Raw genomic sequence first — 14,344 nt, 5'->3', positions numbered from 1 at the left:
TGGGCATGGAAAGAAACAATAGCCCTTGTTTTCTCTTCCAAATGGAACCATTTTAGAGACAGATGCAGCAATCAGGTGGAGATTCGCATGTAACTCTTTTAAAAAAGAACTTCTTCTGTTGAGATGAATAGAGTTTCCTCCCTGCCCTTGCCTCAAATTCATGTCCATTCAGAATGTGACCTTATTTGGAAAAAGCATCTTTGCCAATGTAATTAGTTAGGATGACGCCACACTGGATGAAGTGGGCCTTCCCCCAATATGACTGGGGTTCTTATAAAAAGAGAAAACAGAGACACACAAGGAGAAGGGCAAGTGAAGACAGAAGGGGACGTTGGAGTGACGGGTTGCAAGTGGGCGGACCGCCAAGGATGGTGGGGCGGCACCAGAAGCTGTTAGAGCTAAGGAAAGATTCTTCCCAAAAACCTTTGGTGCAATGTGGTCCTGCTGACCCCTTGATTTTGGATTTCTGGCTTCCGAAACCGTGAGAGGATAAATCTATCGTTTTAAACTACCCATTCGGTGGCACTTGGTTACTGCGGTCACAGGAAGCTCATGCTCTAATAAAGCAGTTTGGAGAACTTGGTTTTCTGTTCTCAAGGAAGTGGGTTTGCGGGTGGCCCATCCCTGAATAGCTGGGCTTTCCCATCCAGCCTGAGGGTCACAGACCGTGCACTCCCGGAAGCCATGCTGGCTCCCAGGCCGGAAGTTCCTGCACGTGCCCAGTTCCTGCGCAGGAGCTCACCAATCCAAGGACACTGACCGGACGTTGGGGGTGGTCTGGCTAAAGTTCCTCCCCCAGAAAACACAGTAGTGTGGAATCAGAGTTCCGGTCTAATGGTGGACTGCAGGTGCCAGTTTTTCAGCCAGCACAATTTTTTTTTTTTTTTTTTAATATTTGAATCAATACCCAACATTTGAAGGTTGGGACATTTAGTATAAAGTCCCAGATTTCAAGTTTCTCTTTGAAACTGGAAACAGTGGCCACACTGGACTACATTCCTTGGAGGCTATGACTGACTGTTGTTGCAAGTGGGTGCCCTCTCCCGATGGGGTGCAGGCTTTCTACTTCACCATTCTGCTCCCCATACCCCACGTCTTACCCCTGGGCTGCACTACTCTTTTCTATGCCTGCCTGGTGCCTCTTGACATTTGGGTTTAGGCTTCCCAGAGTGGTGGTTAAGAGCAGAGACTCTGAAGTCAGACAAGCCCCAGGTTCACATTCTAGCTCAGTCACTTCGTAAATGTGTGGCCTTGGGCAATTTGTTTACTCCCTGAGCCTCAGTTTCCCCATTTGTAAAATGGAAATAATAATAAAACCTACCGTATCAGGTTTTTGTAGAATTCTATAATGTAATCATGGGAGTCTTCTCATACACATGCAGGGTGAATAAGTGCCCAATAGATAGGGATTATTGTTAATATTTGAAAAGCACTGTAGGAGGAATCCTGGAAGAAAAAGAGCCTCCGGGCCGAAGTGTGCTTGGTCTGGGTATTTAGCGCTGCCCTCCATCTCACCAAGTTTCAGTAAACATATTTTAATGAGCCAGCTTCCAAGCCCCCTCCCCCCTTTCTGTAGTACTAGTCCAATAGTTTTGGGAATTAACGGTCCAATTAAGGTGATTTCCATCCTCCCCACAGTTTGAGTCTCCTCTGGAAGGAAACTCAGTGAAGCAGGAAACTCTGGATCCTATTCAAATAGTTAGATGTCTGGGTTTTAAAATAGCTACTATCTTAGCTGCCTTTGCAGACTTCCTAGTGGCCCTCAAAGGACAGCTTTTGCTTTGACTGATCACTTCTTCTTGGTGGCCCAGAATGATGGAAGATGCAGAAAAAACCAACTGACTTCAAATAGTCTACTTTTGGGTGGAAGCAAGAAACCAGATGGAATAGGGAAGGAGACAGGATGACAGATAAGAATTAAAAGATTTTTTTTAAATGAAGAACATACAAACTTCTTCTTGTGTAAAGGGGTGTCCAGATAGGTGGCCATCAACCTCTGAAGTGATTGCATGCTACAGAAACCAACCCAAACTAGTCCTTGTAAAAAGGTGAATTTCTTTGGAAGGCTACCGAAGTATTCCCTAGAACTGAAGGACAGCAGGACCTCCCTGCGGACTAGCACCAGGAACTGGGAATCGATCAGGTGCCAGGTGATACAACTTAGCTGTTGATAAAATAGAGGATTACCAGGTTGTTCAAACGTCAAGGATGGAGTAATCTATATTTTATCAACTAGTTTGAATTGCCACATTTATCACATTAGAATGTGATAAATTTTTCATTGTGTGTTTGTGTCAATTTCTGGTGAAATTCTACTCTATCTGCTATTTGTGATTGTTAAAGGTTGAATTGTGTCCCCCAAAAGAGACACATTAAGGACCTAACCACCAGGGGCACCTGGATGGCTCAGTCAGTTAAACGTCTGACTTCGGGTCAGGTCATGATCTTACAGTTCATGGGTTCGAGCCCTGTGTTGGGTTCTGTGCTGACAGCTCAGAGCCTGGAGCCTGCTTCTGATCCTATGTCTCCCTCTCTCTCTGACCTTCCCCTGCTCACGCTGTCTCTCTCTCTCTCTCTCAAAAATAAATAAAACATTAAAAAAATATATTAAAAAAAAGACCTAACCACCAGTACCTCAGAATGTGACTTTATTTGAAAATAGGGTCTTGGGCTCTTGGGTGGCTCAGTTGGTTAAGCATTCAATTCTTGATTTTGGCTCAGGTCATGATCTCATAGTTTGTGAGTTTGATCCCTGAGCAGGGCTCTGTGCTGACAGTGTGGAGCCTGCTTGGGATTCTCTCTCTCTCCCTCTCTCTTTCTTTCTCTCTCTTAAAAATAAATAAATAAACTTAAAAAAAAGAAAATCAGGTCTTTACAAAGGAAATCAAGTTAAAATTTGGTCATGAGGGGCCCTTAATCCAATATAACTGGTGGCCATAGAAAAAGGAGAAATTTGGACACAGGACAGATGTGCATGAAGGGAAGATAGCTGTATGAGAAAAGAGGACTAGAATGATGCATTTCTAAGCCAAGATGATAAAGATTGCCCGCAAACCACTAGAAGTCAGGAAAAGGCAAGGAATGATCCTTTCCCCAACGTGTTCAAGGGAAGCGTGGCCCTGCCCACATCTTGATTTTAGACTAAAAGCCCCCAGGACTGGGAGACCATACACTTCCCCCAGTTTGCGGTATGTTGTTATGGCGGCCCTAGCAGACTAGCATCTCAGCTAATATTCCAGTGCCAGACTGTTTTAATTATTATAGCTTTATAATATTTTAAAAGTACCTGGTCATGTTAATCCCTGGGAAGATATATATTTTTTAAGTTAAAAAATACTATTTTATTTATCCTCATGTATGAAAAAAAGGGCTGTACTTCCACGTTTATATACATACCAATATTGGAAGCAGAATTCAATAATGAATCACCTTTAAATTTTATAAAGAACATACAGTCAAACACACTGATTGGTTATAGAAAGCTGAGTGATGGAAAAAGCCGTGTTATCATTTTCATTTTCATTAAAGAGCAGGACCCTCTGAGAAGATCAAGTCAATTAGTGATATTCATCTATATTGCAAAATAATATATACATGGAAGAATCAGTGATTGTACTGATTTTTATTACTTTTACTAAGCCGTTGTATCCTCCTCACACTCAGTGCAAAGAAATAAAACAATATAAAGAAAAATTATGTCCTCACTATTATTCACAATATAAAGGGTTTGCTTCATCTTGCAGGCCTGGGCATACTATATAATAGGGAGCATTTAATGGCTCAAGTGGGTCAAAGCACCATCTTGATTCTGACCCACTGAGTAGAATCTCATGTATTTCTGGTGACTGAACTAGCTCCATGGGAACTGTGATGTACTGAACCGTTTCTGTGGTATCCCCAGATCTCACTAAATTAAGAAAAGACCCAACAGAAGTAAAGATAACAATCAATCTGTCCATCAATTATATCTACAGGCTCTTTCTTTAGTAGAAGGTGGGAAAGGGGCTCTTTCTTGAGTATATGGCTACAAGTATTATTGTGTCTAAAGATTGCTGGGTTGGTATTGTGTCTGTTACAATGAAAATAAGGTGGACATCAAAACCACAGCCAGATTAAGACACTTCAACCACTTGTCTCAATTCTTCAAATAACAGAGCAAGTTCCTGCTCTAGGCTGACAGTGAGTCCCGTATTGGCGTTGCTGCTGGTGAGGAAACTCACCACCAAAGGTAAACAATTGGATTGAACTACCTGGGAGGTGTTATCATAACAGATGATACTTTTATTTTTTTGAAAGTCCAAGTTTGCTCCCTTGGTCTGTTGCCAGGGCAAAAGTAGATAAGAAACCAGGTCTCAGAGCGTATTCTGGAGCATTATCATTGACCGCTTTAATAACAGGCACTCCATCTCTATCTGACAACGATAGCATGCAGCCCTTCACCTCTTGGTAATTTTTTAAAAATATTTTATTTATTTTTGAGACAGAGAGAGACAGTGCGAGCAGGGAAGGGTCAGAGAGAGAGGGAGACACAGAATCTGAAGCAGGCTCCAGACTCTGAGCTGTCAGCACAGAACATGACGCAAGGCTCGAATCCACCAACTATTAGATCATAACCTGAGCCGAAGCCGGACGCTCAACTGACTCAGCCACCCAGGTGCCCCGGTAATTTTTTGTACAGGTATCGCTTCAGGTCATTGACCGTGATGAACCCCTCTCTCCCACAGGATCAGTCTCCACTCCTGGTTTTCTGGGTTGCTGTGTTCTCTCAACTGTAAATTCAGGGACAGCTTCAAAAACAGTCTCCCTGGGAGGATTTTTTAAAGATGGGAATGATTAGATCCGATGTAAATGCTGAAGATTATAATTTAGAATATCATTTTATTTTATTTTTTAAAGTTTATTTTGAGGGAGAGAGAGCGCACGAGTGAGCAGGGCAGGGGCAGAGAGAGAGAGAGAGGGAGAGAGAGATTCCCAGGCAGGCTTCACGCTGTCAGTGCAGAACCCGATGCAGGGCTCAATTCCATAACTGTGAGATCATGACCTGAGCTGAGATCAAGAGTCAGATGCCTAACCAACTGAGCCACCCAGGTGTCCCTAGAATATAATTTTAAGAATTGATTTTAATTGTTTAGAAAACTCATTGAAATATACTCTTGAAATGGGTTCATTTTATTGCATGCCAATTATTCGTCAATAAAGTTGATTAGAAAGGACTGTGGACAACATACACCAGGATGTATTATATATCACAATGTAGCAAATGAAAACTACCACCATTGTGCTTTTTAATGTATATTGTATGGTTTATGCAGACTGTGGACCAGAACTCTGCATATGTTTAAAATTCTTGTGGAGGTCTCACTGATTTGTGGGGCTGGGATGTTACACTAATATTTAGAAACAATTTAGGCCAGCACTTATCTACTTGTCTAAAATCGTGCAAGTGAATAAATTCATATAACACATATAACACATGTCCATTCTCAAGTACAGATTGGGTGAGGCGTAGTCTTAGCTTAATAGATCAGCTGGGTAGAACAGCAGAACATAAAGCATGCCAAGTGTGACAATATCATGTCATAGATCATTTCCACATTACAGTTTTTGTTACAGTTCTGACTTTAGTAAGCAGAATGGCTTCAGTATGGGGCTCACCATATGGCCGTTCCTCCAGGAACAGCTAAAGCTTCATTAAAGAAACGGAAAGGTTACATTTGTCTCAACATTTAGTACAAAATAGTTTTGAAGTATCTTGTGAAGAGTCTCCAGAATAGGAACTGAGATTTCTAATTATTAAAATTGTTGCTGAAAGTTTCAAGATATATTTGACAAGTGTTCTGGTTTTGCCAAACATGAAAGATTTAAGTTGGCTGAAGAGAGTGTTCATCAAATCCCTCCTAAGGCAACACTTAATAATTAAGGAATATGAATAACTGTCAGCGATTCATTGTCAGACCAAAAATTCCTGCTATCCTTCGAGCTCTGAGTCTGTTCCATTACACTGAGACCGGAAGGTGAGCTGTCACAACTCTGAGGTATGCAGCTGTTTGTGCATGTTAAGTGAGCTCTGGGAGCTATGGGCTTTGTCTTCCTAGCCCACTTCCCTTTCACTTCCTGTTCTCCTAACAGACACCCTCTTCCCTGTGGGAAACCCATTCTTCATGCATGGGAGGGGCTGACCTCATATCCTAACTCACCACCAACATGGCAACATGACCCTAACCTGGCCAACAAGAGTTCCCCATTTCTCTTACCCGTAGTTGTCCCTTCTCCAAGGGTCATGTCACCCAACACTGCCTGATCAGGGTGTGTCCTCGAATTTTCTCCAGAACTTTAGGGGGAAAGAAACATTCTATTGTCCCTTAGGATCATGAACTTTAACTATAGTGTAAGCCCAGAGCCACTGGGATCACATTTCTCTCTAGTGCAGAGAGGTTCTCTGATAATAAAGCCTACCAGGGGCAGAGCGGGGCTGAGAGGTGGTGAGATTGCCGCCTCCGAGTCTCCTAAAGCCCTTGGCTCTTCCTTAGGTGAGCTGCATGAAATGTTCCCCTCCACTTTTATCCCCTTTGATCTAAACTGAATAGAGGTTCACTCATTTACCACATAAAGATCACTGACAAATTGTAATTGCCGGATTGTGGAAATCAGGATCTGGCACCTGTGTAGACTAACAACAGTAACACCACCACCACCACCACCAATACGAAGAAAAAATTAGATGCCGAAGCTAATATGGGACAGAACGATCTGCATTATGCAGAATTCCCCAGTATAACTTGCTGGGTCCATCATAGAACCTCAATCAAAATCACTGACAAATAACTTGAAATTAAAATGATATATTTATATGAAAAATATTGCCACATCTCCTCATTTTCTGCATTAGGGTTTTAGATAAAAATTTCATCTGACAGAAGTGTTCTGCGCTAACACTTTTTTGAAAATGACTGTGCAGGACAATCTCTCACAGCTCACTAGCCTTGACATTTTGAGAGTCAAGTATCCTTCTCTAGATTGAATGGAAAAAAGAAAAATGAAGAAAAATATCATGGAGAAGGAAAAGTTAGCCTCCTTTATTATTTTTTTAAATTTATTATTTTTTTTCTCGATTAACCAGATTGTGTTGGCCGTCTGCTGGGCTGTGAAGCCAGGAAGGGGTGCCATTCAGGAGAAGACATGGAATCACTGGAACCCAAGGCGGGGATGGATCCCTTGGGGAAAATGACCAGAATAACTCTTGGAAGGCTAGATGGAGATTATTGAGATCCTCCTATTTATATTACTTCTTACCAACTTGGTTAATGAGCCCTTCTCACCAAGAGTCCTTTGGTTAAGGACAGTTATACTCACTCATTCAGTACTAGTTTTCTTTTCTTTTTATAAATGATAGAGGGGCACCTGGGTGGCTCAGTCAGTTAAGCGTCTGGCTTTGGCTCAGGTCATGATCTCACGGTTCATGGGTTCAAGCCCCGCATCAGGCTTTGTGCTGACCACTCAGAGACTGGAGTCTGTCTTCTGATTCTGTGTCTCCCTCTCTCTCTGACCCTCCCCTGCTCACGCTGTCTTTCTCTGTCTCTCAAAAATAAATAAAAAGCATAAAAAAATTTAAACAATAAAGAGAAAGGAACTGGTTTCCTCTCATTAGCAATGGCAGTATATTTCTGAAACCTTCCTTTTTTGGCTCCATTTAAATGTTAGGAGACCTTTTGCTGTCCCTTCCATTTGCTCTTTCTCCGAGAAGAGTTTCCCACTGCCGGTTAGCGCTGAGGTAGAACGAGCCGTGGAAATGCAGGCAGGAATGTCATGTTGAGCAGGAAATGTGGCAGCCCCCCAAAGCTGACATCTGACTGCGCTGAATAACAGAAGTAATGACCATTTACAGAGCCCTGGCCATGTGCCAGGCACTACTCAGGCTCCCGATCTCATTTATTCCTCACCAGAATCTATGAGGTAAAGATGATTATTATCCATGACCTCTCCAGGCTAAATTAGTCTCTCCCATCCCCCTGTATAATGTTCTATAATTTTCCCTCGGAGCATGTACCTCAGTTTGGAATTCTATATGTCTATATTCCCCCATGGGAATGTCAACTGAACAATGTCAGGAACTCTGTCTGTTAATTATGGATGCCCACACCTAACATAATGCCTGACATGTAGCAGGCACTTCAAAAACATTTGCAGAATAAATGAATCCTCATTCAATATGGAGAAATTAAAGCTCAGAGAGGTTAGGTATATTGCTGCAGATCACACATCTAGCAAGCCTGCAGCCCGTGTAGGGACCTGTGTTCTTAACACTTTGCCTCTTGGAAGGAAGCCTGCTTTCCAGGCTTCCTGGGTAATGCCTGCTCTAGGGAAGGAAGCAACTTGCCTACTGTAGCTTAGCAGCAATGTCGTGTTAGTTGAGTAACCAGGGTGAGGACCTTGAACCAGGTGATGAGAACCTGTAGAACTGGAGGGGAAAGACTGGACTGGCATCCTTGGGAAGGAGACGAAGTTGGCTTTCAGTACTCATGCATGGTAGATCCTGATGTTTGACTTAAGTTGTTTCTGGTAGACGGTCACCTAATATATCATCCCCCCCACCTCCCCCGCTCCTCCAAAGTCCTTGAATCATTGGAGATAAGTATTTGAATTGTAGGGGTGGCTGTCTTGAGTTGAGTTATCTAACTCACTAGCTGATTACCAAGTCATATCTTGGTAGAAGTAGAATGTAGACCCTCTCCTACCTGATGTCCGTTTAACGGTTTTGCTAGAAGGACTGGATAAGGTGACTATATCTGCACTCTTTTCTTTCTCTCTATATTTAGCACTGCAGGTGCACTCAATAGTCATGGCTATTGGCCTCCTTTATAGAATGAGATTCTTTTTCTCTTGTCATTGTATTTTTACCAAGAGGGAATCATGTTTGTTTCCAAACCGATCCAGCCAATTATACTTAATGCACTTGATTACCAATAAATGTTTTTACAAATGTTAAAAACTGATGAAACAGGACTGCGGGTGAGGTGTTGTTTTTATGAAAATGAGGTTGAATATTCCAAAAAGTATTAATGAGATGCTTACAAAAACTGCTGTTAAAATAGTTGTAGTGTAGAAAAATTTCAAAATTCTGCAATCGGTGATGGTCATAGAGGAGGGTGCTTATGGGGAAGAGCATTCGGTGTTATATGGAAACCACCTTGACAATAAAGTATAAAAAAATTCTACAATCAGATTTCTTACAAGCATCTTTGAGTTCTCATTTCATTTTAAAGAAACAGAAATAGAATAATTTAGATAATGCTAAATGGCTATGATTTATTACAGAAAGAAAAAACGGAACTTTGACCAGCAGATCAATATTCAAGGAAAAACCCTTGGCTCAAACATGGCAACATTGGGTTAGTTTTCTTTCCTTCTTTTTTTTTTTTTTAACGATAAAAAGAAATGAACTGTTTTCCTTTCATTAGCAGTAGCAGATTGTCTCGGAATTTTCCTGTGGTTTTTTTGTTTGTTTGTTTTTAAGTTAAAACACTCAAGGTATGTATGCATCATTTAAAAAAAATATTCCCTACATTAACCATCTTTTTTGATTGACAGTCCTTGGAATCATTCAGGTAATAGGGTCTCTATTGTATATGTAACGTTTTATAAGAGATCTCCAGATTCTTCCAAGATACTGCATTAGCACAGGCTTTAGTTTCTTCTTGTGAAAACCAAGCTCCAATCAATTCTGGAAAAATTATAGAGGAAAGCATGGAATACAGGAAATACAAAATGAATCCCGAAACAAATCAATAGCAAATAGCCAACCATAGAGGCAACAAAGCACTGCTCTTGGGAGATGGACCTCTGCTTTGCACTATTGTTGGAAATGGGGTGGTTGGGAGAGGATGTGGCTGTAGCCTGGGACAGGTAACTTAGAATTATCTAGCTAGGGTGCTCCAGAGTTCCGGACCCACAGAAACTGGGTGAGATAATAAATATTTGTTACTGTTTTAAGCTGCTAAATTTTAGGAGTAATCTACAGTGGCTATGAATATACGATCCTGTTTCCTTGTTTGAATTCCTGAGTTCTTTCCCCTTTCTCCTTCACATGGCTCTCAAGTGTGCATCGTGTAACCGAGTTCTTTCCATGGCTCACAAGCTGTGCCTTTATTGAGCGTTTGTCTTGTTTTTGCTATTCCCTGTTTCAGAGAAAGATTCAGTATGGAAAGATTCTTCTTTAATACTGGTTCATTCTTCCAAGATGCAGTATTGGGACTTTAGTTTGCAGTATTAAATGTAGTCTTGGAGCCCATCCCTGGGGAGAGAACACCCGGAGGGAACTCAGGTGTTGGTTTTGCTCAATCATTGGTGAAAGTCACATGAAGGGAAGCAGTTGATTTTGGTTTTTGGGACCAAGGTTGTATTTACACTAATTGGTGAAAGGAGTAGTAGGAGACTTTGGCTGCAGAGGGGAGATTCTTCTTTGTTGATCCATGGAAAGTGACTTTCCTTTCCTGGCTAGGGCCTTCTCAGATGGCTTTTTAAATGGGGTTCTTTCAACTGAAAATCTGTGGTTGAGAGTCAAGCTGTTGGAAAAGGCATTTGGCAGACTAGCGGACAGTCTGGTGAACTTGTGTCCTTCCTCCTGGAATTTCAGCATTACCATGTTGAGTTCTAATGAACACCCAGAAATGTTTGCCTGCATTGTTCACTTTTGATGATTGGGAATATTATGTTCTTTACTATTGGCATTTCGGTCCACCCTAGCCTCAGCATCTGGTTCTTTGTTATGTGAGGAGAGTTTCAGGTTCTGATCTCCAACTGATCTTGAAATCTCTGCTTTTGATGTTCTTGTTCTTTGGGCTGTAATGGGCTTAATAGTTTTCTGTGCTAGAATGCTCTTGTGTCTTCCAATGAAAATAAGATCCACCCTTTACATGGTGGTCATTCTGGGCCAGGCTCTATGCCAAGTGGTGTATTATCTCATCGAATTCTCCACAAATCGATGTGGTGAGGATCCCTACTGCCGTGATGTAGATGGAGCAGCTGAGGCTCTGAAACGTGAAGAGATTTGTCTAAGGCTGTTCATCTAGCCAGTGCCTTAGAGAGAATTGACCCCAGGCTGGTGGAATTCCACTGCTGGTTTGTTTAACCACAACACTAGGAGGCCACTCCTGCTATGCCAGGGGCCCTTCTGGAAAGTTGAGGATAATATAACGGAGGCTACCTGTTGGCTCAACCTTCCACCAACGGTTCCCAGAGCTCCTGTTTTAGCTGGTCACCCAACACCAAGCATTGATTTTCCACCTTGAAGAATGCAAACACCTATCACTGCAAGTGTGGCTACATTGACAACAACAACACAGGTCATGCCACAAATTCTTCCTTTCTCCAGAGAAGTCTGTATAAAGGAGGCCTGATGCACTCCAGCCTCTTGAGGTGTGTTAACTGTGCTTCCATTTCGTTTTGAAGGTTTCCATAGGACCCACAGTCACATTTGCTGCTTTAGCTCTGGGTACTTTGGTTTTCCTTACTTTTACAATCGTGTCATAATAATCACAAAATAATTAGATAATTACATGTTTAAAATGATAGTGAATATCTATGGAGTATGTCCAATTTGCCACTGTGCATGAATCTTCACAGCAATCCTCTGAGGTAGGGCTATTTTTATCACCCTCATTATATAGATGAAGAAACTAAAGCCTAGAAAAACGAAGTAACTTGCTCAAGGTCATTAGCTGCTGCCTGGCAAGTCCCAGATGTGGTCCCAGAGCTTCCTGGTTTTGGAGTTATGGTGCTTCTGTCTGTGAACTCAAATGGAATGCCTTTGCTACACTTAGCTGTTGCCTTAAAGAGGATCACCCTTTTTATCTTTTTAAATCTGTGTTGGCTTTTCAAGTTTTGTGTGCCATTATACAGTTTCCCAGTTATTGATTCTTGGGTATGGGTGTAGAGCTGGGGATCTCTCTGGATAAAACGAGATGGCTAAGGTCTACCAGTTAGCTTCAAAGATTTGACAATTGGTATCCTTTGCTCCATTTTCTCTTTCCATTTAACAACTTTTGTCTCAGATGGAAAAATTTATAGTTTTTTTTAACGGCTTTTGAAAAAAAAATTTGAGGGCTGGAGGTGATGGGTGGAAAAACAGGCAAGGGGAAGGAGAAGGTCTTTATTTTTTAGTCTGGTCTCATTTAAAAAGCTCTTTTTGCTCTGTCCTTAACATTTTGGCTTTCCAATTTTTCTCTTGTTAGTGGTTTTGCCCTGTCTCTGTTTATTTTGTGACTTGTGCCTGAAGGGATGTTTTCTCAAAAGAGAATTATCCACACTACATCTTTTTTCTGGTCACGTGGTGACCACTCTCTCAGACAAGGCCTTCTTTGTGCAGGGAAGTGGAGGCTTTATTCTGGTTAAGGGGGATTTGCCATATAGAAGCAGCAGTTAGATGGAGACATGGATGGGATGAGCTTCCACTGGAATAAACAGGCATTTGAGTTGTAATACCCATGTCATGATGTTTTTCCTGGCACCAGAACCCCTTAGGCAGAGGTTTGGTGCACAGGATCTAATGTGGGTGACTGAAGCTCATCAGAATTCCCATTGTTTTAGTCAGAACTCAAAACAGAAGACTTCACTCAGATGAAAGGGGATCACTCAAGGACTTCACCAGGTTATTTCACTTGGGTCTCCTGGGATTTGGGTTTGGACGCCAGGGTCACAAGTCAGATTCTCTGGTTTATGGACCTCTACAAGTCCCCCTACCCAATTTCTTGGGGCTGCAGGATCTTTCTTGAGCCTCAGTTTGCTTACTCGTCTAATGAAGTGGTCACAGAGTGGTGAAGGATGTAGGCTCAGAAGCAAAATGCCGATCTTCATTCCTACCATTACCACTTCCTAAACCTTTGGCAAATCAGTTTATGCCTCAGTTTCCTCATTGGCAAAGTGAACACTGCCAGACTATAGGGTTGTTGTGAGGTTTTAGTGGGTTGCTACTTGTCAAGCAAAGTGCACAGTGCCTGGTGCTGGGAAGTTTCAACCCACGCTAGAATCGTCTTTTGTGACTGGCTTCCTTAGCTCTCATGTGGCCAAACATGGTCACAGCCAAGGGTAGTTTTAACCCTGCTAGTAATATTCATGATAGCTCATAGTTATTGAACTTTTACTATAGAAGTATTTCATAAATATTTCCGGTTTATCCTCATGAAACGCACATTGAAATCATTACCTTTATTACTCCCATTTTATAGATAGGAGAACTGGTGTTCAAGGACACCAAAGTCACACAGGTAAACTGGAGCCAAACCCACGTATGTACCGTGGGAATACACAACTGTCTGAGTCCATTCAGGCCGCTTTAATAGAGTACCACAGACAGAGAGGCTTATAAACAACAGAAGTTTCTGGAGGCTGGAAGTCCAAGGTCATGGTGCTAGCACAGTGGAGTTCTGGTGAGGACTCCCTTCCAGGCTGCAGACTGTCAATTCCTCTTTGTGCCCCCATATGGCAGGAAGAGGTGAGGGAACTCTCTGGGGTCTCTTTTAAAGGCTTAAATCCCATTCTGAGGGCACCTAATTACATCCTAAAGGCTGACCTTTAAACACTGTCATGTTGGGGATTTGGTTTCAACAGAAGTTTTCAGGGGACAGAAAAATTCAGTCCATTGCAATGACCTTATAAGTTTGATGCCTCTGTTGTGTGATGGTGTGGTTCACAGTTATTAATCTTGGTTTCTTAGTTTACTTGTTCCAATACATGAGGAGGAATGTGGTGGACTAAGCTCAGTCTATGAATTTTTTCCCTTGGGTTAGGTGTGCATTCTTGGAACAGTCAGCTGTGGCCAGAGGGGTGGGGACATGTGGTTCCAACATGGCGGTCTCAATCACATAGAGGCTGAGAACTTCTCCCAGAAAGAGAAGGTAGGTAATCCAATCTTTCTGATATGTACTTCCCCATTCAATCCTAAAATTGTCTCAGTGGGTTGAGGCACAGCAGGTACTACCGTCTGCCTTTATCTTGCCAAGCTCAACTGTAGGCATGGGGGATCTTTGCTGGCAAGCTCAGTCCAGCCCAGTTCTGGAATCAATCTACACAGTGTTGGCAGTACATTGAGTGCCCTGTGTCTGCCAGTGGGTGGGGTCTGGAAATTAGTCTGGCAGCCAGAAGCAGCAAGTGTCTATGTGTCTACCATGCTGATCTCCCCCCATCTCTCTCTAGGTCTTTCTGTTGATGTTCTTACCTGGTGCTTGGGACTGTACTCCAGTTTTAATGCTGTTGTTAGAGCCCCTCAGGGAACCTGACCATTTCCCTAGTGCTCCCTTCCCACTTCCTGGAGCTCCAACCACTAGCTTAAGTCCTGCCCCAATCCAAA

At 42.3% G+C, this 14,344-nt stretch overlaps 1 pseudogene; it reads right to left on the bottom strand.

Annotated features, from left to right (window-relative positions):
- Positions 1-4,112: 4,112 nt before the first annotated feature.
- On the bottom strand, positions 4,113-8,841 carry LOC115305079 (annotated as a pseudogene).
- Between the last annotated feature and the right edge of the window lie 5,503 nt (positions 8,842-14,344).

Source organism: Suricata suricatta, chromosome 10, assembly GCF_006229205.1.
Source record: "Suricata suricatta isolate VVHF042 chromosome 10, meerkat_22Aug2017_6uvM2_HiC, whole genome shotgun sequence".
Taxonomy (NCBI): Eukaryota; Metazoa; Chordata; class Mammalia; order Carnivora; family Herpestidae; genus Suricata; species Suricata suricatta.
The sequence above is the reverse complement of the archived record's forward strand: the minus strand, read 5'-3'. Positions and strand labels throughout refer to the sequence as shown.